Source organism: Hylobates moloch, unplaced genomic scaffold, assembly GCF_009828535.3.
Source record: "Hylobates moloch isolate HMO894 unplaced genomic scaffold, HMol_V3 SCAFFOLD_16, whole genome shotgun sequence".
Lineage (NCBI taxonomy): Eukaryota > Metazoa > Chordata > Mammalia > Primates > Hylobatidae > Hylobates > Hylobates moloch.
Genome location: NW_026652291.1, coordinates 34,865,664 through 34,891,800, shown reverse-complemented (window position 1 = coordinate 34,891,800; position 26,137 = coordinate 34,865,664). Strand labels below are relative to the sequence as shown.

The 26,137-nt window shown below is 41.6% G+C and overlaps 1 non-coding gene across 1 annotated transcript; it reads left to right on the top strand.

Annotated features, from left to right (window-relative positions):
- The first annotated feature begins 8,317 nt into the window (after positions 1-8,317).
- LOC116456374 (U6 spliceosomal RNA) lies at positions 8,318-8,424 on the top strand. The gene has a single exon (XR_004244616.1). It is a non-coding gene; the product is annotated as a U6 spliceosomal RNA (small nuclear RNA).
- The last annotated feature ends 17,713 nt before the right edge of the window (positions 8,425-26,137 follow it).

Below are 26,137 nucleotides of genomic sequence, written 5' to 3'. Positions count from 1 at the left end.
GTTAATAATAGGGGAGAATGTAGGTAGGGGAGACAGGAAGTAAATGGAAGCTTCTTGTACTTTCTATTCAGTTTTTCTGTAAGCCTAACAATGCTCCAAAAAATAAAGTATATTAATTTAAAAAATTAAAAAATAACCTAATGTGAAAGCAGGAGAAGAGGTGGAGCAATATGGCGGAACAGAAGGCTCTACCAATTGTCACCCCTGCAAGAACACCAATTTAACAACTATCTACACAGAAAAAAAAAAAACTTCATAAGAACCAAAAATCACGAGAGCAATCCTAGTACCTGGTTTTATCTTCATATCACTTTGTATCTCTGAAAGAGGGACCGAAGAAATAGAAAAAAACAGTCTTGAATTCCCGACACCACCACTCCTGCCCCAGGCAACTGTAGTGGGGTGCAGAGAGCATCTCTGGATGCTGGGGGAGAGAGGGCACAGCAATTGGAGGGATTAAACTCAGTGCTGTCCTGTTACAGCAGAAAGGAAAATCAGACTGAACTCAGCTGACACTTGCCCATAGAGGGAGCATTTAAATAAGCCCTAGCCAGAAGGGAATTGCTAGTCCCAGCAGTCTGTACTTGAGTACCTGCAAACCTCACCACTGAGGGCTACAGTGCTGTATGTCTCTAAGTAAACTTGAAAGGCAGTATAGGTTATAAGGACTACAACTCTAAGATAAGTCCTAGTGCTGAACTAGGCCCAGAGTTAGTGGACTGGGTTGGTTGGGGGGGGAGGGGGGTTGGGGACATGTGACCAACTGAGACACAAGCCAGGGTGGCTAAGGGAGTGCTGGCATCACTCCTCCTCTAAAATCAGACTTCACAGCTTGCAAGATACCTGGTTGTCCTTCCACTTGAGGAGAGGAGTGGGAAGAATGGGGAGGACTTGTTTTGCAACTTGGATATCAGCTCAGCCACAGCAGGATAGGGCACTGGCCAGAGTCATGAGGCCCCCGTTTCAGGCCCTAGCTCTTGGACAACATTTCTAGACACATCCTGGGCCAGAAGGAAACCTGCTGCCTTGAAGAAAAGGGCCCAGACATGGAAGCATTCATCACCTGCTAACTACAGAGCCCGTAAGCCCTGAATAACCAGCAGCAATACCCAGGTACTATGTCAAGAATCTTGGGTGAGCCTCTGAGACTTGACAGCTTCAGGTGGGACATAGCACATTACCAGTTGTGGTGGCTATTGGGAGAAACTCCTTCTGCTTGAAAAAAGCAGAGGGAAAAGTAAAGGGGAGTTCATCTTCTACCTTACGTATCAGCATGGCCACAGAGAAGTAGAGCACCAAGTGGGCTCTTGGGGTCCTTGATTCCAGGACTGGATTCTTGGATGGCATTTCTGGACCTGCCCTGGGCTGGAGGGGAGCCCACTGAAGGATGAGTCCCAGGCCAGGCAGCATTCACCACAACTGACTTAAGAGTCCTTGAGCCTTAAGGGAACATTACCAGTAGTCTGGCAGTACTTCTTATGGTGTGTGATGGTGGTGGCTATGGAGTGAGGCTCCTCTGCCTTTGGAAAGGGGAGGAAATAGTGAAAAAGATTGCATCTTGTAGTTTGAGTCCCAGCTCAGCTGCGGTAAAATAGAACACCAGGTAGGCTGCTAAAACTTTTGACTCTAGTCCTCAACTCCCAGAGAGCATCTCTGAACCCACCTGGGGTTTTGAGGAACTTGCTTTCCTGAAGTAAAAAAACAACACAGGCAGGCCTGGGTGGCTTTTCCACCTGCTAATTGTACAGCCCCAGGACCTTGTGTAAACACAGACAGTAGCAAGGGATTGGTTACAGCAGGCCTTGGATGAGACCCAGTGCTGTTCTGGCTGCAGGTCTGACCCAACAAAGTCACAGTGGTGGTGGCCACAGGGGTGCTTGTGTCACTTCACTCCCAAGCCTCAACTCTTGCCCTTTGTGCACCTATAGGCTTAACACCACATAGAAGTCTTGGCAGCTTCCAGCTTCCACCCTCTGGAGCAGTGATCTGAGACATATCTGGGGCTCTTTTAGCCACAACTGGAGCTGGAGTGGCTGGAATGCAGGGAGCAGTGTCCTTAGGTTGCACAGGGCAGTGAGGCCTGAGGACCGAGGCCCAGCCCATGAAACCATTTTTCCCTCCTAGGTTTCTGGGCCTGTGATGGGAGGGGCTGCTGTGAAGTTCTCTGAAATGCCCTGGAGGCATTTTCCCCATTGTCGGCTATGAACATTTGGCTCCTCTTTACTTATGCAAATTTCTGCAGCCAGCTTGGGCTTAAATTCCTCCCCTGAAAATGAGTTTTTCTTTTCTACCACATAGCCAGGCTGCAATTTTCCACACTTTCATGCTCTGCTTCCTTTTAAATATAAGTTCAAGTTTCAATTCATTTCAGTGCTTATGCAAATGAGAATATGCTTTTAGAAGCAGCCAGGCCACAGCTTGAATGCTTTGTTACTTAGAAATTTCTTCCACCTGGCCGGACATGGTGGCTCATGCCTATAATCTCAGCACTTTGGGAGGCTAAGGTGGGTAAGTCACTTTGAGCTCAGGAGTTTGAGACCAGCCTGGGCAACACAGCAAAATCCTTTCTCTATAAAGAATATAAAAATTAGCTCTGTGTGATGGTGTGAACCTGTAGGCCCAGCTACTTGGGAGGGTGAGGCTGGAGAATTGCTTGAGCTTGGGAAGCAGAGGTTGCAGTGACTGAGATCATGCAACTGCATGCTAGCCTGGGTGACAGAGTGAGACCCTGTCTTACAAAAACAAATTTCTTTTGCCGGATAACGTAAATAATCTCTGTCAAGTTCAAAGTTCCACAGATCTCTAGAGCAGGGGCACAATGCCACCAGTCTCTTTGCTAAAGCAGAACAAGAGTGACCTTTATCCCAGTTCCCAATAAGTTCCTTATCTCCATTTGAGACCTCCTCAGTCCAGACTTCACTGTCCATATCTGTATTAGTCCATTCTCCCACTACTATAAAGATACAACCTGAGACTAGGTAATTTATAAAGGAAAGAGGTTTAATTGACTCACAGTTCTGCAGGCTTAGCAGGAAGCATGGTTAGGAGGCCTCAGGAAACTTACAATCATGGTGGAGGACTAAGGGAAAGCAAGCACATCTTACATGATGGCAGGCAAGAAGCATGAGAGCCATGGAAACGTCTACTTATAAAACTATCAGATCTCATGAGAACTCACTATCATGAGAAAAGCATGGGGGAACCACCCCCATCATCCAATCACCTCCCACCAGGTCCTTTCTTCAACACATGGGGATTACAATTTGGATTACAATTCAAGATAAGATTTGGGTGGGGACACAGAGCCAAACCATATCATTCTGCCCGTCCTTTCCCAAATCTCATGTCCTAACATTCCAAAACCAATCATGCCTTCCCAACAATCCTCCGAAGTCTTAATTCATTCCAGCATTAACTCAAAAGTCCAAATCCATAGTCTCATCTAGTAAAACCAAAAACAAGTTAGTTACTTCCAAGATATAGTGGGGGTACAGGCATTGGTTAAATGTTCCCGTTCCAAATGAGAGAAATTGGCCAAAATAAAGGAGCTACAAGACCCATGCAAGTTCAAAACCCAGAGTGTCTGTGCCTTTTTCAGGTACACAGTGCAAGCTGTCAGTGGGTCTGGGGTCTGGAGGGTGGTGGCCCTCTTCTCACAGCTGCACTAGGAAGTGCCCCAGTGGGGACTCTGCATGGGGGCTGCAACCCCACATTTCTCTTCTGCACTGACCTAGCAGAGGTTCTCCATGAGGGCTCCACCCCTGCAGCAGACTTCTGCCTGGACTTCCAGGCATTTCCATACATCCTCTAAAATATAGTTGGAGGTTCCCAAACCTCAGCTCTTGCCTTCTGTGCATCCACAGGCCCAACACCATGTGGAAACTGCCAAGGCTTGGGGCTTGCACCCTCTGAAGCAATGCTAAGCCATACCTTGGCCCCTTTTAGCCACTGCTAAGGCTGGAGTGGCTGGGACATGGAGCACCAAGTCCTGAGGCTGCATAAAGCAGCAGGTCCCTGGCCTGGCCCACAAAACCATTTTTCCCTCTTAGGCCTCCAGGCCTGTGACAGGAGAAGCTTCCCAGTAGGTCTCTGATATGCCTTGGAGACATTTTCCCCATTGTCTTGGCTATTAACATTTGGCTCCTCATTACTTATGCAAATTTCTGCAGCCAGCTTGACTTTCTTCCCAGAAAATGGGTTTTACTTTTATACCACATGGTCAGACTGCAAATTTTCCAAACTTTTATGTTCTGATTTCCTTTTAAACATAAGTTCCTCATCTCCATCTGAGACCAGCTCAACCTGGACTTCATTGTCCATATCGCTATCAGCATTTTGGTCAAAACCATTCAGTAAGTCTCTAGGAAGCTCCAAACTTTCCCACATCTTCCTGTCTTCTTCTGAGCTCTCCAAACTGTTCCAACCTCTGCCCATTACCCAGTTCCAAAGTTGCTTCCACACTTTCAGGTTATCTTTATAGCAGTACCCTATTCTACCAGTACCCATTTATTGTATTAGTCCATTATCACATTGCTTTAAAGATACTACCTGAGACTGGGTAATTTATAAAGGAAAGAGGTTTAATTCAGTCACAGTTCTGCAGGATTAATAGGAAGCATGGATAGGAGGCCTTAGGAAACTTACAATCATGGCAGAAGGGGAAGGGGAAGCAAGCATGTCTTACATGGGGGCAGGTGAGAGATGCAAGAGCAGGGGAAGCTTCTACTTATAGAACCATCAAGTCCTGTGGGAACTCACTCACTATTATGAGAACAAAATTGAACCATGGGCCAGGCATGGTGGTTCATGCTTGTAATCCCAGTACTTTGAGAGGCCAAGGTGGGTGCATCACTTGAGGCCAGGAGTTCGAGACCAACCTGGCCAACATGGTGAAACCCTGTCTCTACTAAAAGTGCAAAAAATTAGCCAGGCATGGTGGCACGTGCCTGTAATCCCAACCACTTGGGTGGCTGAGGCACAATAATTGCTTGAGCCTAGGAGGTGGAGGTTGCAGTGAGCTGAAACCACACCACTGCACTCCTTTTTTTTGAGACTCTGTCTCAAAAAAAAAAAAACAAATTGAACCATGAAGAAATCCAAAACCTGTCCAGAACAAAACCAAGTAATGAGATTGAAGCTGTAATAAAAATTCTCCCAGTAAAGAAAAGCCTGGCACTCAATGGTGTCACTGCTGAATTATACCAAACATTACAGAAGAACTAATACCAATCCTACTCAAACTATTCTGAAAAGTAGAGGAGAAGAGAATACTTCTAGACTCTTTCTATAATGCCAGTATTACCCTGATACCAAAGACACATAAAAAAAAAAAACCACTACTGGCAAATATCTCTGATAAATATCGATGCAAAAATCCTCAACAAAATACTAGCAAACCTAATTCAACAGTACATTAGAAAAATCATTCATCATGACCATGGGGGATTTATGTCTGGGATGCAAGGACAGTCCAATACATGCAAAACAATCAATGTGATATATCAGATCAGCAGAATGAAGGATGAAAACCATATGATCATTTCAACTGATGCTAAAAAAGCATTTGATAAAATTTAACATCCCTTCATAATAAAGACTCAAAAAACTAGGTATAGAAGGAACATACCTCAACATAATAAAAGCCATATATGACAGACTCACAGCTAGTATATACTGAATGGGAAAAGTCAGAAAGCCTTTCCTCTAAGGTCTAGAACATGACAAGGATACCCACTTTCACCATTGTTATTCAACATAGTACTGGAAGTCCTAGCTAGAGCAACTAGAAAAGAGAAGGAAAGAAAGGGCATCCAAATTGAAAAGGAAGAAGTCAAATGATCCTCGTTTACAGATGATATAATTTTATATTTGGAAAAACCTAAAGACTCCACAATAAAACTGTTGGAACTGATAAACAAATTCAGTAAAATTGCAGAATACAAAATCAACATCCAAAAATCTGTAGCATTTCTATATGCCAACAGTGAACAATCTGAAAAAGAAATTTACAAAGTAATTCCATTTGCAGTAGCAACAAAAATTTAACTACCTAGGAATCAACCAAAGAAATGAAAGACGTCTATAATGAAAACTATAAAGCACAGATGAAATAAATTGATGAGGACACCAAAAAATAGAAAATATTCCATGTTTATGAATTGAAAGAATCAACATAGTTAAAATGTGCATACTACCCAAAGGAATCTCCAGACTCAGTGCAATGCCTATCAAAATATCAATAAGATTCTTCACAGAAATAAAAAAATCATAAAATTTATATGGAATTTATATTTTTATCATCTGTGAAGATTCTTCAAAGGAAAAAAAAAGGCAGGATGCAGGGGCTAATGCCTGTAATGCCAGCACTTCAAGAAGCCGAGGTTAGTGAATTGCTTGAGCTCAGAAGTTTGAAACCAGCCTGGGCAACATGGCAAAACCCTGTCTCTACAAAAAAAATACAAAAATTAGCCAGGTGTGGTGGCATGTGCCTATAGTCCCAGCTACTCAGAAAGCTGAGGTGAGAGGATGGCTTAAGCCTGGGAGGCAGGGGTTGCAGTGAGCCAGGATGGCATCACTGAACTCCAGCGTGGGTGACAGAGCAAGACCCTGTCTCAAAAAAAAAAAAAAAAAAATTGAGAAATAGAAAAAAAATCCTAAAATTTATGTGGAACCACAGAATAGCCAACACTATCCTAAGCAAAAATAACAAAACTGGAGGAATCACATTACCTGACTTCAAATTATACTACAAAGCTATAGTAACCAAAATGACATGATACTGGTGTAAAAACAGACACATAGGACAATGGAACAGAATAAAGAACCCACAAACAAATCATCACACCTACAGTGAAGTCATTTTTTACAAAGGTGCCAGGAACATACACTAGGGAAAAGACAGTCTCTTCACTGAATGGTGCTAGGAAAACTGGATATCCATACGCAGAATAATGAAACTAGGACCCTATGTCTCAACGTATTCAAAAATAAAATCAAAACGGGTTAAAGACTTATATCTAAGACCTCAAACTATGAAATTACTACAAGAAAATATTGGGGAAATTCTCCAGGACAATGCTCTGGGCAAAAATTTCTTGAGGCATACCCCACAAGCACAGGCAACCAAAGCAAAAATGGACAAATAGGATCACACCAAGTTAAAAAGCTTCTGCAAAGCAAAGGAAACTATCAACAAAATGAAGAGACAACCCACCGAATGGAAGAAAATATTTTCAAACTACCTATCTGACAAGGGATTAATAACCGGAATATATAAGGAGCTCAAATAACTCTATAGGAAAAAAATCTAACAATCCAATTAAAAAAATGGGCAAAAGATCTGAATAGACCTTTCTCAAAAGGAGACAGACTAATGGCAAGCAGGTGTATGAAAATACGCTCAACATCATTGATCATCAGCAAATCGAAACTATAATGAGGTATCTTTTTACCCTAGTTAAAATGGCTTTTATCTTAAAGACAGGCAATAACAAATGCTGGTGAGGATGTGGAGAAAAGGGAAATCTCGTACACTGTTGGTTGGAATGTAAATTAGTACAATCACTATGGAGAACAGTTTGGAGGTTCCTCACAGAAATGAACATAGAGCTACCATATGATCCCGCAATCCCACTCCTGGGTATATACTCAAAAGAAAGTAAACAGTATATCAAAGAGATATCTGCACTCCTATGTTTTTTCCAGCACTGCTTACAATAGCTAAGATTTGGAAGCAACCTAAGTGTCCATTAACAGATGAATGGATAAAGAAAATGTGATACATATACATAATGGAGTACTACTCAGCCATTAAAAACAATGAGATCCTGTCATTTTCATTTGCAGCAACATGGATAGAACTGGAGGTCATTATGTTAGGTGAAATAAGCCAGGCACAAACGTTGGATGTTCTCGCTTATCTGTGGAATGTAAAAATCAAAACAATTGAACTTGTGGACATAGAGCAGTAGTAGAATCGTTACCAGAGGCTGGGAAGGGGACATGGTGGCAGAGGGGAGGTTGGGATAGCTAATAGGTTTTAAAAAACAGAAAGAATGAATAAGACCTACTATTTGATATCATAACAGGGTGCCTATAGTCAATAATAAATTAATTGTACATTTTAAAATAACTTAAAAAGCGTAATTAGATTGTCTGTAACACAAAGGAAAAATGCTAGAGGGAATGGATATTCCATTCTCCATGATGTGATTATTTAACATTGCATGCCTGTATCAAAACATCTCATGTACCCCACAAATGTATATACCTACTATGAACCCACAAAAATTAAAAAAAAAAACTAAAAAAACGAGCAATTTTAGTATTTGGAAGCAAATACTAAAATTGGAATAATACAGAGAATATTATCATGGCCCCTTGTACAAGGATGACACACAAATTTGTGAAGTGCTCTATATTTTTTATATTAAATAAAATTACTATTTAAAAATTTTAAAAAACTAAAGAATTTTAGTACACAGTTTGGAAAAACATGCTATATAGTTTCTAAGTAGCCCATAGTGAAAAATAACATAATAAATAATTTTTAATTTCCAAAAATAAAAGTAAAAATAGACCAATGCTGTAAGAATTGCTTCTTATTGCATAGTAAAAAGAAAAAAAAAAAAGGAGTGGCCAAGATGGCTGAATAGAAGCAGATAGTGTGCATGGCTCTCATGGAGAGGAAGAGAAGGGGTGAATAAATACAATACCTTCAAATGAAACATCCAGGTACTCGCAGTGGGGTTAATCAAGGAAACAGCCTGACCCACAAAGAACAAACAAAAGCAAGACAAGGACAATGGCCCACCTAGCAGCAACATGGAGCCATGGGATTCCCCCCTGCCCAGGGAAGCAGTGAGTGAATGAGAAGCCCTGGGAAACCATGCTTCTCCCACAGATCTTTACAACTTGCTGGTCAAGAGGTCTCCTTGTGAACGCACTCCACCAGGGCCTTCAGTCTTCAGTTTGACAGACAGAACTAGGTGGAGTCTTGGCATAGCAGCTGCTCAGGCATGCATGGAGACCCTGCAGCCTTAGATGCTGAGGCTTTCTAGCAAATGTAGCTGCAGCTCCAGCAAAGTGGGAGGTTAGACTCCTGTGTATACCTCTAGGAAAGAGGATGAATCCAGGGGGCTGAGCAGCAACAGCCCACGGACCCCGCTTCCACAGCACCTCACAAGATAAGACCCACTGACTTGGAATTCCAGCAGCTACCAGTAGTGGCATTGCACCTCCCTAAGAAGGAGCTCCCTGGGGTTGGGGTGGGCCGCCATCATTGCTGTTCAGGCACCTTAGTCATTCCAGCCTCAGGCTTTGGAGAGTCTGAGCTGACCTGGGGCAGAAGGGATCTCCCTTCTGAACAGTACAGCCACTCTACCAAAATGTGGCCAGACTGCTGCTTTAAGCAGGTGCCCAATCCTGTTCCTCCTTACTGAGCAGGACCTCCCAACTCAGGACTCAAGCCACCCCACCTAAGCACTCAAACCAACGGAGATCTGAATTACTCCTGACATGGCACTCCCAGAGGGAGGGGAAGTCCACCATCTTTACTGTTTGGGTGACTTAGCTATTCCAGCCTTTGGGCTTTGGAGTGTCTGGGGTGACTGGGCACTGAAGTGGACCCCCAGTGCCACACAGAAAAGCTGCTCTACAAAAACGTGGCCAGACTGCTTTTTAAAATGGGTCCTGATCCCATTCCTCCTTACTGGGCAGGACCTCCCCAACCGGAGTCTCTAGCCACTTCCTATAGGTGTCTTTGGGCCAGCAACAGGTCCATACCTCCCTTGACAAAGCTCCCAAGGGAACTGCCCTTGCCACCCTCAGATTAATGAAGAAGTAGAGACCCTAAGTGCCTTATTCATACCTCCAATGAGCTGCAGTTGACCCAAGGGGAGGAGGTCAGTCCATCTCCCACGGGTCCCATATAGCCCCCATGGCTTGTCACCAGACAGGGAACCCCTGGCTTGGGCCCACAGCACAAACTCTCCATCTTGGGTTGACTGCACTGAGCAATTGCTGACCTGCATCTCTCTGAGTTGGAGCCCCAAGGAATCAAGCAAATGACCCCTGGCCACAACCACTACTAAGATCTCTTCCTCTGTGCCTCTAAGCTGGGAAAAGAACATAAACACTGAAATCACCCAAGAGCTGCAGTGGGCAGCCCAGGACTGCCAAATTGTGAACTACAGCCTTACTTAAGGGGGAGAGGAACCCACATTTTCAGAGCACTGAGAGGGAACATGACTGCAACTGCAGGAAAACATAGGGGAGCCACACAAGGGGGCAAGAGTCTACCAACTGACCAATAAGCCTAAATGTCACCTGCTGGATCACACCCCAAGGCTTCAACACCAAAAATACCTCATTAACATACCCCCCTCTGAAATCAGAGACAAGAAGTCAGCTTCAAATAAAGACCCTGCACAAAGTCTTGGTCCAGTGAAAACATCCAGAAAAGAAATCTATTGACTGTGTTCAATCTGCACTGCAGTTAAAGGAACACTCACACACATAGATGAGAAAGAACCAAGGTAAGAACTTCAGTACCTGTCATATTTCCTCCAAATGACTGCAGCACTTCTCCAACAAGAGTTCTTAACCAGGCTGAACTGGCTGGAATGACAGAAATAGAATTCAGAATATGGATAGCAACAAAGATCACCAAGACTCAGGAGGATGGCAAAACTCAATCCAAGGAAAATGGTAATCACAATGAAGTGATATAGGAGATGAAGAATGAAATAGCAAGTATAAAAAAGAACATAGGGGGTGGAGCCAAGATGGCCGAATAGGAACAGCTCCGGTCTCCAGCTCCCAGCCTCAGCGACACAGAAGACGGGTGATTTCTGCATTTCTGCTTGAGGTACTGGTTTCATCTCACTAGGGAGTGCCTAACAGTGGGTGCAGGACAGTCGGTGAAGCGCACTGTGCGCGAGCCAAAGCAGGGAGAGGCATTGCCTCACTCGGGAAGCGCAAGGGCTCAGGGAGTTCCCTTTCCTAGTCAAAGAAAGGGGAAACAGACGGCACCTGGAATATCAGGTCAGTCCCATCCTAATACTGCGCTTTTCCAACGGGCCTGGAAAATGGCACACTAGGAGATTGTGTCCCGCACCTGGCTCAGAGGGTCCTATGCCCACAGAGTCTCGCTGATTGCTAGCACAGCAGTCTGAGATCAAGCTGCAAGGCGGCAGCGAGGCTGGGGGAGGGGCTCCTGCCATTGCCCAGGCTTGCTTAGGTAAACAAAGCAGCCAGGAAGCTCGAACTGGGTGGAGCCCACCACAGCTCAAGGAGGCCTGCCTGCCTCTGTAGGCTCCACCTCTGGGGGCAGGGCACAGACAAACAAAAACTCAGCAAGAACCTCCACAGACTTAAATGTCCCTGTCTGACTGACAGCTTTGAAGAGAGTAGTGGTTCTCCCAGCAGGCAGCTGGAGATCTGAGAACGGACAGACTGCCTCCTAAAGTGGGTCCCTCACCCCTGAGCAGCCTAACTGGGAGGCACCCCCCAGTACGGACAGACTGACACCTCATTCAACCGGGTACTCCTCTGAGACAAAACTTTCAGAGGAACTATCAGACAGCTGAATTTGTGGTCTCACGAAAATCCACTGTTCTGCAGCCACCACTGCTGACACCCAGCCAAACAGGGTCTGGAATGGACCTCTAGTAAACTCCAACAGACCTGCAGCTGAGGGTCCTGTCTGGTAGAAGGAAAACTAACAAACAGAAAGGACATCCACACCAAAAACCCATCTGCACATCACCATCATCAAAGACAAAAAGTAGATAAAACCACAAAGATGGGGAAAAAACAGAGCAAAAAAACTGGATACTCTAAAAAACAGAGCACCTCTCCTCCTCCAAAGGAACGCAGTTCCTCACCAGCAACGCAACAAAGCTGGATGGAGGATGACTTTGATGAGTTGAGAGAAGAAGGCTTCAGACGATCAAACTACTCTGAGCTACGAGAGGAAATTCAAAACAATAGCAAAGAAGTTAAAAACTTTGAAAAAAAATTAGAAGAATGGATAATTAGAATAACCAATGGAGAGAAGGGCTTAAAGGAGCTGATGGAGCTGAAAGCCAAGTTTCGAGAACTACGCGAAGATTGCAGAAGCCTCAGTAGCAGATGCAATCAACTGGAAGAAAGGGTATCGCTGATGGAAGATGAAATGAATGAAATGAAGAGAGAAGGGAAGTTTAGAGAAAAAAGAATAAAAAGAAATGAACAAAGCCTCCGAGAAATTTGGGACTATGTGAAAAGACCAAACCTACGTCTGATTGGTGTACCTGAAAATGATGGGGAGAATGGAACCAAGTTGGAAAACACTCTGCAAGATATTATCCAGGAGAACTTCCCCAATCTAGCAAGGCAGGCCAGCATTCAGATTCAGGAAATACAGAGAACGCCACAAAGATACTCCTCGAGAAGGGCAACTCCAAGACACATAATTGTCAGATTCACCAAAGTTGAAATGAAGGAAAAAATGTTAAGGGCAGCCAGAGAGAAAGGTCGGGTTACCCACAAAGGGAAGCCCATCAGAATAACAGCTGATCTCTCAGCAGAAACTCTACAAGCCAGAAGAGAGTGGGGGCCGATATTCAACATTCTTAAAGAAAAGAATTTTCAACCCAGAATTTCCTATCCCGCCAAACTAAGCTTCATAAGTGAAGGAGAAATAAAATACTTTACAGACAAGCAAATGCTGAGTGATTTCGTCACCACCAGGCCTGCCCTAAAAGAGCTCCTGAAGGAAGCACTAAACATGGAAAGGAACAACCGGTACCAGCCACTGCAAAAACATGCCAAATTGTAAAGACCATCGAGGCTAGGAAGAAACAATAGCAACTAACGAGCAAAATAACCAACTAACATCATAATGACAGGATCAGATTCACACATAACAATATTAACGTTAAATGTAAATGGGCTAAATGCTCCAATCAAAAGACACAGACTGGCAAACTGGATAAGGAGTCAGGACCCATCAGTGTGCTGTATTCAGGAAACCCATCTCACGTGCAGAGACACACATAGACTCAAAATAAAGGGATGGAGGAAGATCTATCAAGCAACTGGAAAACAAAAAAAGGCAGGGGTTGCAATCCTAGTCTCTGATAAAATAGACTTTAAACCAACAATGATCAGAAGAGACAAAGAAGGCCATTACATAATGGTAAAGGGATCAATTCAACAAGAAGAGCTAACTATCCTAAATATATATGCACCCAACACAGGAGCACCCAGATTCATAAAGCAAGTCCTCAGTGACCTACAAAGGGACTTCAACTCCCACACAATAATAATGGGAGATTTTAACACCCCACTGTCAGCATTAGACAGATCAACGAGACAGAAAGTTAACAAGAATATCCAGGAATTGAACTCAGCTCTACATAAAGTGGACCTAATAGACATCTACAGAACTCTCCACCCCAAGTCAACAGAATATACATTTTTTTCAGCACCACACCACACCTATTCCAAAATTGACCACATAGTTGGAAGTAAAGCTCTCCTCAGCAAATGTAAAAGAACAGAAATTATAACAAACTGTCTCACAGACCACAGTGCAATCAAACTAGAACTCAGGATTAAGAAACTCACTCAAAACCGCTCAACTACATGGAAACTGAACAACCTGCTCCTGAATGACTATTGGGTACATAATGAAATGAAGGCAGAAATAAAGATGTTCTTTGAAACCAACGAGAACAAAGACACAACATACCAGAATCTCTGGGACACATTCAAAGCAGTGTGTAGAGGGAAATTTATAGCACTAAATGCCCACAAGAGAAAGCAGGAAAGATCCAAAATTGACACCCTAACATCACCATTAAAACAACTAGAAAAGCAAGAGCAAACACATTCAAAAGCTAGCAGAAGGCTAGAAATAACTAAAATCAGAGCAGAACTGAAGGAAATAGAGACACAAAAAACCCTTCAAAAAATTAATGAATCCAGGAGCTGGTTTTTTGAAAAGATCAACAAAATTGATGGACCGCTAGCAAGACTAATAAAGAGGAAAAGAGAGAAGAATCAAATAGATGCAATAAAAAACGAAAAAGGGGATATCACCACTGATCCCACAGAAATACAATCTACCATCAGAGAATACTACAAACACCTCTATGCAAATAAACTAGAAAATCTAGAAGAAATGGATAAATTCCTTGACAAATACACCCTCCCAAGACTAAACCAGGAAGAAGTTGAATCTCTGAATAGACCAATAACAGGTTCTGAAATTGTGGCAACAATCAATAGCTTACCAACCAAAAAGAGTCCAGGACCTGATGGATTCACAGCTGAATTCTACCAGAGGTACAAGGAGGAACTGGTACCATTCCTTCTGAAACTATTCCAATCGATAGAAAAAGAGGGAATCCTCCCTAACACATTTTATGAAGCCAGCATCGTCCTGATACCAAAACCTGGCAGAGACATAACCAAAAAAGAGAATTTCAGACCAATATCCTTGATGAACATTGATGCAAAAATCCTCAGTAAAATACTGGCAAACCGAATCCAGCAGCACATCAAAAAGCTTATCCACCATGATCAAGTGGGCTTCATCCCTGGGATGCAAGGCTGGTTCAACATATGCAAATCAATAAATGTAATCCAGCATATAAACACAACCAAAGACAAAAACCACATGATTATCTCAATAGATGCAGAAAAGGCCTTTGACAAAATTCAACAACCCTTCATGCTAAAAACTCTCAATAAATTAGGTATTGATGGGACGTATCTCAAAATAATAAGAGCTATCTACGACAAACCCACAGCCAATATCATACTGAATGGGCAAAAACTGGAAGCATTCCCTCTGAAAACTGGCACAAGACAGGGATGCCCTCTCTCACCGCTCCTATTCAACATAGTGCTGGAAGTTCTGGCCAGAGCAATCAGGCAGGAGAAGGAAATAAAGGGTATTCAATTAGGAAAAGAGGAAGTCAAATTGTCCCTGTTTGCAGATGACATGATTGTATATCTAGAAAACCCCATCATCTCAGCCCAAAATCTCCTTAAGCTGATTAGCAACTTCAGCAAAGTCTCAGGATACAAAATCAGTGTGCAAAAATCACAAGCATTCTTGTACGCCAATAACAGACAAACAGAGATCCAAACCATGAGTGAACTCCCATTCACAATTGCTTCAAAGAGAATAAAATACCTAGGAATCCAACTTACAAGGGATGTGAAGGACCTCTTCAAGGAGAACTACAAACCACTGCTCAACGAAATAAAAGGATACAAACAAATGGAAGAACATTCCATGCTCATGGGTTGGAAGAATCAATATTGTGAAAATGGCCATACTGCCCAAGGTAATTTATAGATTCAATGCCATCCCCATCAAGCTACCAATGACTTTCTTCACAGAATTGGAAAAAACTACTTTAAAGTTCATATGGAACCAAAAAAGAGCCCGCATCGCCAAGTCAATCCTAAGCCAAAAGAACAAAGCTGGAGGCATCACGCTACCTGACTTTAAACTATACTACAAGGCTACAGTAACCAAAACAGCATGGTACTGGTACCACAACAGAGATATAGACCAATGGAACAGAACAGAGCCCTCAGAAATAATACCCCACATCTACAATTATCTGATCTTTGACAAACTTGACAAAAACAAGAAATGGGGAAAGATTCCCTTTTTAATAAATGGTGCTGGGAAAACTGGCTAGCCATATGTAGAAAGCTGAAACTGGATCCCTTCCTTACATCTTATACAAAAATTAATTCAAGATGGATTAAATACTTAAATGTTAGACCTAAAACCATTAAAATCCTACAAGAAAACCTAGGCAATACCATTCAGGACATAGGCGTGGGCAAGGACTTCATGTCTAAAACACCAAAAGCAATGGCAACAAAAGCCAAAATTGACAAATGGGATCTCATTAAACTAAAGAGCTTCTGCACAGCAAAAGAAACTATCATCAGAGTGAACAGGCAACCTACAGAATGGGAGAAAATTTTTGCAACCTACTCATCTGACAAAGGGCTAATATCCAGAATCTACAAAGAACTCAAACAAATTTACAAGAAAAAAACAAACAACCCCATCAAAAAGTGGGTGAAGGATATGAACAGACACTTCTCAAAAGAAGACATTTATGCAGCCAACAGACACATGAAAAAATGCTCATCATCACTGGCCATCAGAGAAATGCAAATCAAAACTACAGTGAGGTATCATCTCATACCAGTTAGAACGGCCATCATTAAAAAGTCAGGAAACAACAGGTGCTGGAGAGGATGTGGAGAAATAGGAACACTTTTACACTGTTGGTGGGACTGTAAACTAGTTCAACCATTGTGGAAGACAGTGTGGCGATTCCTTAGGGATCTAGAACTAGAAATGCCATTTGACCCAGCCATCCCATTACTGGGTGTATACCCAAAGGAATATAAATCATGCTGCTATAAAGACACATGAACATGTATGTTTATTGCAGCACTATTCACAATAGCAAAGACTTGGAACCAACCCAAATGTCCAACAATGATAGACTGGATTAAGAAAATGTGGCACATATACACCATGGAATACTATGCAGCCATAAAAAATGATGAGTTCATGTCCTTTGTAGGGACATGGATGAAGCTGGAAACCATCATTCCAGCAAAGTATCGCAAGGACAAAAAACCAAACACTGCATGTTCTCACTCATAGGTGGGAACTGAACAATGAGAACACTTGGACACAGGAAGGGGAACATCACACACCAGGGCCTGTCGTGGGGTGGAGGGAGGGGGGACGGATAGCATTAGGAGATATACCTAATGTAAATGACGAGTTAATGGGTGCAGCACACCAAAATGGCACATGTATACATATGTAACAAACGTGCACATTGTGCACATGTACCCTAGAACTTAAAGTATAACAAATATATATATATATATATAAAAGAAAAAACAAACAACCCCATCAAAAAGTGGACGAAGGATATGAACAGACGCTTCTCAAAAGAAGACATTTATGTGGCCAACAAACATACGAAAAAAAGCTTATCATCACTGATCATTAGTGAAATGCAAATCAAATCCACAATGAGGTACCATCTCACACCAGTTAGAATGGTGATCATTAAAAAGTCTGGAAACAAAAGATGTTGGTGAGGATGTGGAGAAACTGGAACTTTTTTGTTTTGTTTTGTTTTGTTTTTTTTGAGACAGAGTCTCGCTCTGTCGCCCAGGCTGGAGTGCAGTGGCGCGATCTTGGCTCACTGCAAGCTCCGCCTCCCAGGTTCATGCCATTCTCCTGCCTCAGCCTCCCGAGTAGCTGGGACTACAGGCACCTGCCACCACACCCAGCTAATTTTTTGTATTTTAATAGAGATGGGGTTTCACCATGTTAGCCAGGATGGTCTCAATCTCCAGACCTCATGATCCACCCCCCTCAGCCTCCCAAAGTGCTGGGATTACAGGCATTAACCACCACATCTGGCCAAAACTGGAATGTTTTTATGCTGTTGGTGGAAGTGTAAATTAGTTCAACCATTGTGTAAGCCAGTGTGGCAATTCCTCAAGGATCTAGAACCAGAAATACCATTTTACCCAGCAGTCCCATTACTGGGTATATACCCAAAGGATTATAAATCATTCTACTATAAAGACATATGCACATGTATGTTTATTGCAGCACTATTCACAATAGCAAAGACTTGGAACCAACCCGAATCCCCATCAGTGATAGACTAGATAAGGAAAATGTGGCACATATACACCATGGAATACTGTGCAGCCATAAAAAAGAATGAGTTCGTGTCCTTTGCAGGAACATGGCTGAACCTGGAAACCATCATTCTCAGCAAACTAACACAGGAACAGAAAACCAAACACCACATGTTCTCACTTATAAGTGGGAGTTGAACAATGAGAACACATGGACACAGGGAGGGGAACATCACACACCAGGGACTGTCAGGGGTGGGAGTAAAGTGGAGGGAGAGCATTAGGACAAATACCTAATGCATGTGGGGCTTAAAACCTAAATGACAAGTTGATAGGTGCAGCAAACCACCATGGCACATGTATACCTATGTAACAAACATGCATGTTCTGCACTTGTATCCCAGAACTTAAAGTATAATAAATAAATAAATAAATAAATAAATAAATAAATAAATAAATAAATAAATGTATCCAAAAGACAAGCCATATTAACGTTAAAACCATTATGAAATTTTTAACAGTCCTTAAAAAAATAAAAAATAAAACTAGAAATCAATAACAGGAGGAATTTTTTTTAATTTACATAATACGTGAAAATTAAACATGTTACTGAAGAACTGATGGCTCTTCAAATAAGAAATTAAAAAGGGAAATTAAATAATATCTCGGGACAAACAAAAATGGACACACACCATACCAGAACTTATGGAATGCAGCAAAAGCAGTTCTACGAGAGAAGTTTATAGCAATAAATGCTTTTATCAAAAAAGGGGAGGATTTTGAAAAAGCAACCTGACTTGACACTTGACAGAATTAGAAAAATAAGAACTAAGCCCAAAGCAAGCAGAAGAAAGGAAATAATAAACATCTGAGAGGAATAAATTAAATAGATACTGGAATATATTAAATAGAAAATAGAAAAGACCAACAAAACTGAGAGTTGGGTTTTGAAGAGATAAACAAAATGGACAAATCTTGAGATGGACTAACTAAAAAAAAATAGAGAAAACTCAAATAAAATCGAAAATGAAAGAGGAGACATTACAACTGGTACTACAGAAATACAAAGGATCATAAGAGACTACTATGAACAATTATAAGCCAAAATACTGGATAACCTAGAAGAAATGGATAAATTCCTACTTTACAACCTACCAAGAGAGAATTATAAAAAAAAATCATCTGAACAAACCAATAAGTAAGGTGATTGAATTAGTAATAAAAAATTTCCCATCAAAGCCTCAGAACTTGATGGCTTCCCTGATGAATTCCGCCAAACATGTAAAAAGACCTAACACCAACGCTACTCAAACTCTTCAAAAAAAATTGAAGAGGAGGAAATAGTTTCAAATTAATTTTATGTGGTCAGCATTACCCTGATACCAAAGCCAGCTAAGGACACTACAAGAAAAGAAAATTACAGACGAATATATCTGATGAACATAGGTGCAAAATGCTCTACAAAATACTAGCCAACCAAATTTAATAGCACATTAAAAGGATTGTTCACCATGATCAAGTGGGATTTATCTCTGGGATGCAAGCATAGTCAAAATACACTAATCAGTAAATGCAATACATCACATTAACAGAATGAAGGGTAAAAACTGTGATTCTCTAATGAATGCAGAAAAGGCATAGACAAAACTCAACATCCTTTCATGATTAAAAATTCCAACAACTTAGATATAGAAGAAAATTTCCCCAATACAATAAAGGCCATATATAACTAGCCCACAGCTAACATCATAATCAGTAAGATAAAACTAAAAGCTTTTTCTTTAAGATGCAGTACAAGGCAAGGATGCCCACCCTCGCTAATTCAGTACAATATAGTACTGGGACTTTTAGCATGAGCAATCAGACAAAAGAAAAACAATCATCTAAATTAGAAAGGAAGAAGTTAAATTATCTCTGTTTGTAGATGACGTGATCTCACGTACAGAAAACCCCAAAGACTTGATCAAAAGCTAATACATGAATATAATAAAATTGCAGGATACAAATCTACATACAGAAATCAGCAGCATTTCTTATACCAACAGCAAACGATCTGAAAAGTAAATCAAGAAAACAGTCCCACTTACAATTGCTATGAAGAAATAAAATATTTAGGAATAAATTTAATGAAGGAGGTGAAAAAAATCTGTACCTTGGAAACTATAAAACATTGATGAAAGAAATTGAAGAAGCCACAAATAAATGGAAAGATATTCTGTGCTCATGAATTGAATTAAAAAATGTCCATACTACTCAAAGCAATCTATAGATTCAATGCAATCCCTCTCAAAATCCTAATGGCATTTTTTGCCTATCAATGATAGACTGGATAAAGAAAATGTGCCACATATACACCATGGAATACTATGCAGCCATTAAAAAGGATGAGTTCATGCCCTTTGCAGGGACATGGATGAAGCTGGAAATCATCATTCTCAGCTGTTCTTTGCAGGGACATGGATGAAGCTGGAAATCATCATTCTCAGCAAACTAACACAGGAACAGAAAATCAAACACCTCATGTTCTCACTCATAAGCGGGAATTGAACAATGAGTACACATGGACACAGGGAGGGGAACATCACACACCAGGGCCTGTTGGGGGGTGGGGGCACTAGGGGAGGGATAGTATTAGGAGAAACACCTAATATAGATGACGGGGTGATGAGTGCAGCAAACCACCATGGCATGTGCATACCTATGTAACAAACCTGCATGTTCTGCACATGTATCCCAGAACTTAAAGTATAATAAAAAAAATTCTGATGGCATTTTTCACAGAAATAGAAAAACAGCCCTAAAATTTGTATGGAACCACACACACACACAAACAGAATAGCCAAAGCAATTTTGAGCATAAAGAACAAAGCTGGGCCAGGCGCGGTGGCTCATGCTTGTAATCCCAGCACTTTGGGAGGCCGAGGCGGGCAGATCACGAGGTCAGGAGATCGAGACCATGGTGAAACCCCGTCTCTACTAAAAATACAAAAAAATTAGCCGGGCGTGGTGGCGGGAGCCTGTAGTCCCAGCTACTTGGAGAGGCTGAGGCAGGAGAATGGTGTGAACCCGGGAGGCGGAGCTTGCAGTGAGCCGAGATTGCGCCACTGCACTCCAGCCTGGGCGACAGAGTGAGACTCCTTCTCAAAAAAAAAGAACAAAGCTGAAGAAGGCATCATACTACCTGATTTCAAAATATACTACAAATGTATAGTAATCAAAACAGTATGGTAATGGCATAAAAACAGACACATAGACCAATGGAACATAATAGAGAGCTTAGAAATAAACACATATTTATGGTCCACTGACCTTTGACAAACATGCCAAGAACAAAAAATGGGGTATAATGCTTGCAGTGGAAGGAAAACATATTATTTTCAGATAATATGATTGTCCATATAGGAAATCAAACAGAAAAAGCTTGAAACTAACCATTAAAACTAATGAGAGCTAAACAAATTTCCTAAATACAAGACCAACATGCAAATGTAAATACCATTATTATACACAAGAAATAATTATAAAATGCAGTAGAAAAAAATACACACATTAGCAAAATAAAATGTCTTCACTTATTGAGGAATAAATATTTTTTAAAAGGATGTGCATACCTTTAGAGATATATTTTAAAACACTATTGAAGCACAAAAAAGAACTGAGGAAATTGAGATATGTATCATATTGGTGATTAAAACAAGTCAAATTCCAGTCAAAATCCCAAGGGAATATTTCAGAGGATAGACAAATTTACTCAAACTATGTGAGGTGATGGATATGTCAATTAAGTTGATTGTGGTAATCATTTCATAATATATACCTATATCAAAACATCAGGCCAAGTGTAGTGGCTCACGCTTGTAATCCCAGCACTTTGTGAGGCTGAGGCAGGTGTATCACTTGAGCCCAGGAGTTCCAGACCAGCCCAGGCCAACAGGGTAAAACCCCAAAAAAGTCCAAAAAAAAAAAAAATTACCCAGGTGTGGTGGTGCATGCCTGTCGTCCCAGCTATTTGGGAGGCTCAGGTGGGAGGATCGCTTGGGCACAGAAGGTGGAGGCTGCAGTGAGCCAAGATCATACCGCTGCACTCCAGCCTGGGCAACAGAGCAAGACTGTCTCAAAAAAAAAAAAAAAAAAAATACATTGTATACCCTAAATACATGCAATTTTTTTCAATCATGCCCCAAAAAACCTGAAGAAAATTTAAAAATATTAAAATTATATATTTGAAAGAGTAAAACATTAAGTAAAAACCAAACAAATTGAAAAGAAAATCAAGACAAGGGGACTGGCATCTATACCAACTACATATCAAGATTTATTTTTAATGTATGATAATTAAAACAATGTGGAATTGGTATAGGAACAGACAAACATACATCAAGATTTAAAATGTAGGCCGGGTGAGGTGGCTTACGCCTGTAATCCCAGCACTTCGGGAGGCTGAGGCAGGCAGATCGCTTGAGTCCAAGAGTTCAAGACCAGCCTGGGCAACATGGTGAAACCCCATCTCTACTAAAAATACGAAAAATTGACCGGGTGTGGTGGCATGTGCTTGCTGTCCAAGCTACTCAGGAGGCTGAGGTGGAAGGATCATTTGAGCCCAGAAGGTAGAGGCTGTGGTGAGCTAAGATCTCACCACTGCACTCCACCCTGGGCAACAGAGTGAGACTTCATCTCAAAAAAAGAAAACAAAAGACTTAAATCCCTAGAAATAGTCATGTATATATATACACACACATATAAAATCAGGGTTTGGCAAAATTGGCTTTCCATATGGAAAAATAAAATTCTATCTATACATTGCAGAGACACAACGTATTTCAAAAAGAATAAAGACCTAAATATGAAAAAAAAAAAACTCCTCTTAAACTACTAGAAAAATAAGGAATGTCTTTATGATCTGAGGGTAGAAAAATATTTCCTGCTGGGCGTGGTGGCTCACGCCTATAATCCCAGCACTTTGGGAGGCTGAGGGGGGCAGATCATGAGGTCTGCAGATCATGAGGTTGACCATCTTGGCCAACATGATGAAACCCTGTCTCTACTAAAATACAAAAAATTAGCTGGGCATGGTGGTGCACACCTGTAGTCCCAGCTACTCAGGAGGCTGAGGCAGGGGAATCGCTTGAACCCAGGAGATGGAGATTGCAGTGAGCTGAGATTGCGCCACTGCACTCCAGCCTGGTGACAGAGTAAGACTCCATCTCAAAAAAAAAAAAAAAAAAAAATTCTTGTCTAAGAATCTTTTTAAAAAAGTTCAGTGTTAGAGAAAATAAATACGACTACTTAACAAATTTTAAATTCTGTCACCATAAACAAAGAATTTTTTTTTTTTTTTTTGGAGACGGAGTTTCGCTCTTGTTGCCCAGGCTGGAGTGCAATGGCGCGATCTCGGCTCACCGCAACCTCTGCCTCCCAGGTTCAAGCAATTCTCCTACCTCAGCCTCCCGAGTAGCTGGGATTACAGGCATGCACCACCACGCCCGGCTAATTTTGTATTTTTAGTAGAGACGAGGTTTCTCCATGTTGAGGCTGGTCTCGAACTCCTGACTTCAGGTGATCCGCCCACCTCGGCCTCCCAAAGTGCTGGGATTACAGGCGTGAGCCACTGTGCCCAGCCCTAGGATATTTTTTAATTTGGTGAAAAAGCATAGATAGTATAAAATAGAACAGTCTGGGTACTATGAAAATCTATAACGATAACAAAAATATCCAAATAATGGACATCTACATGTTCATCAAAATTATGTATTATTTTGTAATGTATGTATAAAGGAAATAGTCTGGAATCTTGCCAAATAGCTGATAAAGTTTCCTCTTGACAGGCGGACAGTAAAATGGGATTACAATTCTATCTACAAAATTTTAATGTTTCACAAAATGAATGTTCATGTCTTTACTTCTGGTATAATAAAAGAAAATAACAGGGAAGACAGAGAGGAACAGGGTAAGGAACGTAAAGAACAGAAGGAAGAAGAAAGGGAAGCCAGAGGAGAAAAAGGAAAAATAGGACGAGGAGAAAGAAAGTAGAGGGTGAAAGGGAGGAGGAAGTGAATTAACTGAAACAAAAAATCAAATATTGCATGTTCTCACTTATGAGTGGGAGATAAACAATGAGTACACATGGACATAAAGATGGAAACAATACTCACCAGGGTCACCAAAACAGAGGAAGATGGAAATGGGGTGAGTTGAAAAGTTACCTATCAGGTATAATGTTCACTAATGGGTACACTAGTAGCCCAATCCCATCAGTATGAGATACACCCATGTAACAAACATACACATGGACCCCCTGAATCTAAATAAAAACTTTTTAAAAAGAAATACACGTGAGAATGGAAGGGAAGGTTTTTTGTTTTTTTGTTTTGTTTTGGTCACTTAGCCACCTATACCCATGTCCAAAGTGAGTGGTTTCCCTATTCTGTCAGTCCCTGTCTCCCTAGTCTCTGCATTCCTCCTGTAGCTCCAGTTGTAACCCAAGCAGGAAGGTCCAACGCTGGCACCTCTTTCTAGAATGGAGACTGATATTGCTAAACAGCTTTAGACTAACATCCTGGGTTTGATATAAAATTCCTCTTCCTCCTAGCCAGCTGTTCCTTGCACTTATGTGTAAGTTTTACTTTCTCTGCTTTCTCCTGAGATTAGAGGCTAGCTTGTTCCCTAATGTTGATTAGTGGGGTTCCACCTTGCTCTCTGTGCTCGAGTCCCCAACAAGGTTATGACACCAGTACCCTAGTCACTTTAAGATTAGGACTTCTGAGGAACTAAAGACCTACGTACTTTCATCAGCTTGAGTTACATATCAACTTTGAGGAGAATTGAATGGGTGAATCCCAGCTACCTAATGACAGGCTTCCCAGAAGCCAATTCTCCATGTATGTCTGTAGACTTCAAGGATTACACGAGAGCACCATGAAGCCAAAAAGTGACAAAAGGACATCATGCCTGCTAAAAATTGAAAGAATATACTCAAGATGCTATATGAGTCATTACCCAGATAGGAAAACCAAAGCATGTCAGTTACTTTAAAAGCAATAATTCAATATACAGAATGGTTAAATACAAAAGTGGCTAAACAAGTATCAGAGGACTGAAACATGGAAAGAAACACTAAGATAACAAAAACGTAACAGAAGATGAGAAGCCCAGGTTCCCTCTCACGGAAGGACAAGGTGTCCCCAGGGGTCAGCAGCCAGACTTGAGCTTTCAGCTACTTCACGGTTTGACACAGCTGCAGTGAGTTAGCCTGCCCCCAAGAACTGGTAACAGGGACTCTATTTCTGGTGATAGGTGGAGCACAAACAGCCCCTGGCACAAGGTGGGCATTCCAATGGTTAAAACTCTCATAAGTAGTGACTAGGGATATGTGCCACTGAGGAAGAAATCACTGACAGATGAGACAGGGCAAGGGTTTGAGTTGTATTCATTTTCTAAACTATATAACAAATTACCACAAGCTTAGTGTCTTAAGCAAAATACATTTATTATCTCACAGTTCCCATTTGTGAGGAGTTGGGGCAGGCTTAGCTTGGTCTTTGGCTCAGGGTCCCACAAGGCTACAATCAAGGCACTAGCTGAGCTGCATTCTTACCAAAGGCTGGACTGGGGAAAGATCTGCTTCCAAGCTCACTCAGGTTGTTGCAGGTTTCATTTTCTGGCAGTTGTAGAACTCATGGCCGCTGGCTTCTTCAAAGCCACCAACAGAAGTGTCTGCAGCTTTAAGTCTTACCTCCAGACCCTTCTTAAAAGGCATCACCTGGTCCTACCCCGGAAATCTCCCTTTTGATTAACTTAAAGTCAATTAGTTAAGGGCCTTATGGATATCTGCAAAATTACCACATTTACCATAGTCTGGTTAGAAGCAAGTTACAGGTCTTACTCAAGCTTGAGGGGAGAAGAATATATAAAGGCAGATACCAGGGGGATGGGATGCAAGGGGGGCATCTTAGCATTCTGCCTACCACAAGAGGTAAGGAGGAAATCAGAGCTGGAATAATAAAAGCATTGGATTGCCAAGTGCCTTTGATATACTACAGCAAGATAGTGAACAGCTGATGGTGAGCAACAGGCAATTAAAATCCAGGCATGAATGTCAGTATCCTCTCTGACCGCATACAAAGTGACCCTCATTTCCTTCTAGGGGAGGATAAAGAAATCCAAGTGGCTGAACCTAAAAATAAATAAATAAATAAAAGTTAAATGCCCAACCAAGGGAGCGCTGTAATCAGGACCTTAGTGGAGAAAACCTGAGACTCTGACACACAGGATGAGAACATCTGACTAGATCCTTTGAACACTCACGCTCCATATACTCATCCACAGGAGTGATTCACCCCTGTATAGTGAAGGACAATGCAGACGCCACTCCACCATGAGGCAATAGATGTCTTTTGCAGAGTCTTCCCCCACCTCCTTTTTTGGCCACTAGGCATAA